We start from the raw sequence: 6,662 nt of genomic DNA on the forward strand, positions 1-6,662 counted from the left end.
AGATACACACTGCGAGGGAAGTTAAGCGTGACGTACCTTTAATAATGCCATACTAAGAACACGGGTACAATTTTTGTACATTTCAGGTCTAAAGGTACTAATAATGCGAAAGTAAAGGTGCTCACAATTCCAGAAATGGTACACATTCGCACTCTCCCGATTGCATCTATTTCAAGTTGACCCAGTTTGTCTTTAATAGTTCAAAGTTGTATATATGAATATATATATATATATATATATATATATATATATATATATGACTCGCATCTAACAACAACAACAAATCCTACAGACTTCCTTCACACAATGCATCACCCATACTGTCTCGAGACCTGAACCGATTTATTTTTGACAAGATAAAAGTATATTATGTGCATGTAGGTCACGTAGATCATACGATACACAGTTCTCTGGTCTCTCCTTAATTTGTTGTACTTTTAATTATAGCATGGACATTTATCTCGCTTCTGAGTGGGATGCGTATTTGCCTTGTAGTTTTCTTATAAGGACAGAATACCACCGCCAGACGAAACAATAGAGAAATAAAGACTGTTTTCACCAGCCCAACCCTAATTACGCTAATCATTTCCAAAGGGGGGCTGCTCAAACAATACCGCTACGATGAGACCGGGGTGTTTAGGCTGAAAACATGACAGTTTCAGTCATTTGAAGCGCTGGTGATGAGGGCTTTGGAGCGACAGCAAAGGTCGAAAGTCAGCTCATCAAGCCAAGTCTTGGCCTCAATCACCTGAACCATGTTTAGCGTTCATTGGAACTTGCCATCCAGATCAGCACACCTTTTGGGGCGTTGTGGAGTCACTTGTAGCAATGGCAAAGTCCAGATTTAACGTACAGTTCAGGTGTTTTTTTCCAACAGAAGACGATACATATACATTTTTTTTTCAAAACAAAAATCTTTTAAATTGAAATACATACTGTTCTCCTCTTCTTTGAGTCTAAAAGAAATATATTATGTCCACTTGACACAACCCCCCTCCCCCGAAAAAAATATAATTATAAATAAATAAAATCTAAAGGCCTGCTGGATAAGAGAAATCCACAAGAAAACAAGGATTGTTTAATGGTTCCTGACTAAATTACAGCAAAAATCATGAAATTATAATATTCTTTCAGAACAAAAATGATACAGAAGTAAGTAAAACAATTTATTGTGTTCTATTGACAGATGGGGTCAAACTGTGTTGTCTTCATCGTTTAAAGGACGCGTGGTATATTAGATGACAGACGAGGATGGAAATGACAAAATGACAGGATAATGTCGCACAAAATAAAGAAAAAAATGTCATAACCTTACGCAGTTTAAACACCGGGGGGGGGGGGGGGGGCTCCTTTTGGGGGTTACTCACACCTGAAGATGCTTTTCTACTATTCAAGATGCAGCTCCCTGTGCTCCCTTTGTTATGACAACAAGTGGGGCAAAACGATGCACAAAACTCTCATGATCAAGGAAATCTACCAACACCTGGGATTACAATTTAATCCCCCATATTGTAGCAAATTGAACTTATTTTTCCCAGTCCCATGACATTTCGTTTTCACCTAACCCACAACATTTCGTCGAAATTCGTCGCTGGTAATGTGATTTTATTTACGACCGGCGAGATCGCATGACGCAGATTTGTTGGGGTACAAAAACAGTGATCGGAAATGTGCGTTTACAGAAAGTTCAAGGACAAAATGATGGCTCCGAAGGGTGGTTGACTCTATGGCAACGCGTCAAACAATTCCCAGCCAAGAATCACTACACAAAACACGGAAAATCAAGGATATGTATAAATATCCATTGGGAATAGAAAACTTTTATCCACATGTCACGATGAACACAAAAAAATCACGATTGTACTCCATCAGACTTTTTTTCCTCTGCGATTAAATCATTGCGTTGATCTTTTCAAATTGTAGGGATATAACATTGGCTATATAACATGAAAATCATGAAATATTCTTTATGATTCGATATTCCTTTCTAGTTTGCAATTAATTGACTAATAGGCCTATCGATTCAGCCATTATCTGTAATAATGATTACATGGTGTGTAATTAAGGGTATATAGGGTATTGCTTATTGGCAATTCATTTAGGGAAACTGTGTTGTTGTTCTAAAAAAATGAGGAAACTCTCAAACCGTTCGCCATTTTTTTTAAATAAAACGATTTAAAAAATTATTGTCGAACTTTTCATGTATTAATCGTGGTCGAATTACGTCATGCGCCATGTCCACTCGTGGAGCGTTGTGTCACAGTGGATTATTCTCCAGAATTTGAAAGAGATGGTCGTAGGTTCGAGTCCTAGCCATGGCGTAGGCGTAATTTCCTTCAGCAAGAAACTGATCCATGATGCGCTGCACTGAACCCGGGTGAGGTAAACGGGTACCTTGAAGGAATTTGTTCCTTGAACTTGAAGGAATATATTCTCCTTGAAACGCATGAGCCCATGACAGCTGCTGTGCTAAAGCCAGGGTAATTATGCTGCATTACCGTAGAGTGCTAGAGAGTTCTGATAAAAGATAGGCGCTGTGTATAAGCAAGTATAATTATTTTAAATATGTGACAATAATTGTGGACTTAAATCTCATGTGTGTTGTATTTCCGATTTTTTTTTGTTACATGAAACTGAATAACATCCCCATTCATGCTCATGTTCACATTTTTAGGAAAGGTAAACCTTGTTATTTTTTTCAGTACAACGCTTGTTCAAAATTTCATCATAATTCCAAATAAGCTTATTGTGTTGGACAGGAGCTGACCTTTAATAGACTTCCGTATTGATATGACCTAATAATATACCTACCGAATCTTCCAGATATGATAATTAACCAAAATCTAATTGCCTTATCTTCCCTCATGCTATGCCAGTGACGTCACGACCAGGGTTCAGTTCGCGTTCAAGAGTCATATTGTACCGGTGTCCCACCGTGAAGGAATGTCTCAGTAATTATCACTGTACACACACCGGGAATTTGAGCACCCCGTGAAATTGTGGAACACGTGAAATTTGGGAATTCTCCCCCCCCCCATCTTCTTGGTCCGCGTTTTCCCCTGAACTTTTGACCATTGATAATGATTGATTATTTACTTTAACTCGAATCTTACTACCGATATAATCACAGGAAGATGTGCTGATTCAGTGATAGATATCTGCTGAGTAACATATTTGATTTTGGAGATGTATCTGATATTTTCTTGAGTTCAGTCAGAACTTCGGGTGTCATCGTCTGTCTGTTCTATATTTACATAAAATTTATATAAAAGTTTATGAGCACCTTTAATTTGCGAGTGTTTGAGTATTCTATGGTTAGCAAGAATTATAATCAATTATAATTGATTTCTGTACTTTATTAAAAATATATGATATGCAAAAAAATACACATTCGATATGGTCCTCGTAACTTGTTCTACGATATCTCATCCCAAAACCAGTAATGGGAAAAATTAATATGAATCTGAATGAAAATAAACCTCCTTATTGATTTGTCCAATTCGATAATTGTTCTTTTGATTACTCCAATCATCCAACCACTTTTTCAATTCAGATTCATTCAATTATGAAATAACAAAAACAAAATCAAATCAGGTTGTTAGGTATTTGAACCAAACAAACTATGGATTTTACATTTGAAAATACAAATTCATAAACAAATTTTGGTACAAAATCACTGACTAAATTATTCGATCTTGTATTAACAATCAGTGGCTTTAAATGATAAAGCTTTGATATGAAAGTAGACCACTTACCATCCGACGATTCGCTAGTAAAAACTAACGCACTGCTGAGTGGGTGGATATTAACCCCTTGACGATAAAGTCGACAACGGAAGTGGAAAGATGCTGCTTCCTTTCTTTCACGACATCAGCAGCGGTCCTATTCTATTCCGACCCTGCCCTCGACCAGGTTCAATTTCTCAAATCCTCCATTACTTCTTTGTTTTAATTAAACCGAGGTAAGATTGACAGGGATGACCTGCACTGATGAGGATGGTGTTTTCTTGATGAGCCCAGATGATTGCCACAGTAGGGGAATATACACTAGTCTTCACCTCGAGCGCACTTACAGATATATTGCCCGTGGACTTACCCGTTAGAATTCGTTGGCCAACATGGTATTATAATTATATTGCAAACTGTAAAATGGTGTATATTCTCACATTTTGAATAAAACCTCATTCTATGTTCAAAGAAATGTGGAACTTATATTTTAATTGTATCTAATTGGAAGAAAAAAAAATGCAAAATTGAAGCAAAACTTAAGAAGGGTGTAATCATGGTAATGGTATAACATGTAGTATAAGGTTATTTTGAATTAAGTTTCGTCGACATTACCCCCCCCCAAAAAAAAAAATGAAAACAAATAATAAATAAAACAAAAATGATAATGTTGTACTACGTGACAATGCTGCTTCACTGCTCCAAAGTATTGGTATTTAGCACAATTTTTGCTAAATAACGATATTAAAGCGATCCAACGACAATAAAATCGTAATTGCATTAATGGATTTAATATTGATGACTCAATTTAAATAGGAAAGATTGATTACATAAAGTGATATTTTTCCAGACGGTAAAAGTGTCGTGATAAAAGACTAAGGAGACCTTTTCTTGGTTCATTGCTGTACGTGCTCATCTGATTGTTTGATTCCATCAGAACCCCGCTCCCAGAGGTAGAATAGGGACATCGAAAGCCTGTTATGTGGGGCGTGGGGTACAGATGAGCCCCTTTTTTCTAATGAGGACATAAATAAATTCCAATGTCCATACATATCACTAGTTATTTTCATTTTTTAACGGTGGTTATACTCTAAACTCGCCCCTGTAAATATTTTAATAATGACAATCTATTTTTATAGGCAAGACGCTGTTAAATTATTAAAGGCGCCTAGCACTTCGACGTGTATAAAGAACATGTCTTTTGTGCTTTTTGGTGGATTTAAATCGACTAACAAACTTCTTCAATATAAATTCTCATCCAAGCTCAGACGAGACAGAAAATATGATAGGCCTATTATTTTTATTAGTCAAAAGTTAACTTATAAAACTGTCCCATGTCATATAGATTTTCGAAGATCTACAATCCCTTTAGAGATGATAAAGACGGCTTTCTTTTTACTTTAAACTTGAAATAATCATATTTTTTGTATAGTTATCACTTACTCGTTTGTCTTAAAAAAGGATAATAAAAAATTATACTGTTTCAATGTGATTTTCTGCAGGTTTTCATGAAAATTTATACTTTCTGTTATTTTCTCATTTTGTTGCGTTCGTTCACGACTTATCAATATGCCTTCAAGAGAAGTTCAGTACATATGAATTGAAATATATTTTTTACATGTACAATATGACACGCTAATCTAAATAACTTCCTAATAATATATAATTCTACAAAGATATTCATCAAAATTTTATTTCAAGTGACTGTTAATTCAAAAAGATAGATTGTGCTTTTTAATTCACCTTATGTAATGACCCTGACCATTTCTGATGGATAATTCTTGCATCAAAATATCAGCACTATTCTAATTTGCATAACAAGCCTAAGAAGGAAATTGCCAACTAAACTCAGCAGGATTATATTATGGACTTCTACCCCTAGGTAAGATTTCAACAATAAAGGCTAGAATGTCTCAACTAGGTGTGATAAAATATTTAGAAGTTGAAATATAAAAATGAGTGAAGCATACACTGATGACTAAGGTATTCTAAACGATAACAGGAGTATAATAAGAAATAGTACAGAGATCTTTGGGTAACCTTGGAGCTCATGTAATCAAATATAAAAAATGAGCAATAATATTATTTTGAACTTTGCTTGACACTTCCATTTTGGGCTGGTGAATGAACATATGGAGACGCAGAAAGGGAGAGAGGGAGTGAGAGAATGATGGGGACTGTGTGCGTGTGGGTGTATGAATGCGTGTGTGGGTGTGTGTGCGCGCGTGAGAGAGGCAGAATGGAGAGAGATATGGAGAGAAAACGGGGTTTGGGAGAGAGAGGGAGAGGAATAGCGGGGGAGAATCGGATGAGTATTGTAACTTGCGTTTGTGTGTGTGCGTGTGTGTGGGAAAGAGGGAGAGACAAGAGAGTGTGTATGAGAGAGGGGAGGTTGGTGTATAAATTCAGATCAAGCAAGATTCTGTTTGCCTACGTTAAACATATTTACATGCACATGGTGTACCTGCAATAATTTGCAACAGCCGAGAAAGTGTTCTATTAAGAATGTCTCACGCACGTTTCATGGTGGTTTATTTCTTTTCTTTACTATAACGATCATGAGGACGAACGTGATAAGGATGATATTGATCGAGAATAAAAAAAAAAATTATTGTTGAACAGTGTGAACATTTAGTTCACTGTGTAATTATCGAACAATTTGTTAAGCATCCGTGGCACGTTCGTAAGTGTTTAGCGGATGAACATGAAAGGAAAAGCGAAACACGCACACACGCACACCCACCCACCCCCTTATCCGAATTTGCATTATGGGGTCCCTACATTACATTCATCACTTTTTTTGTCGAAAATTTGTTGAAAAACGTTCACTTGTGATGGAAAATATTGTAAACAATGTTATATGTAAGTGTTACACAAGTTTATGACAACTTAGATTTTATACTTAATTGTAAACATGAATTTCTTACGATTTTGAGG

Source organism: Lytechinus variegatus, chromosome 12, assembly GCF_018143015.1.
Source record: "Lytechinus variegatus isolate NC3 chromosome 12, Lvar_3.0, whole genome shotgun sequence".
NCBI lineage: Eukaryota > Metazoa > Echinodermata > Echinoidea > Temnopleuroida > Toxopneustidae > Lytechinus > Lytechinus variegatus.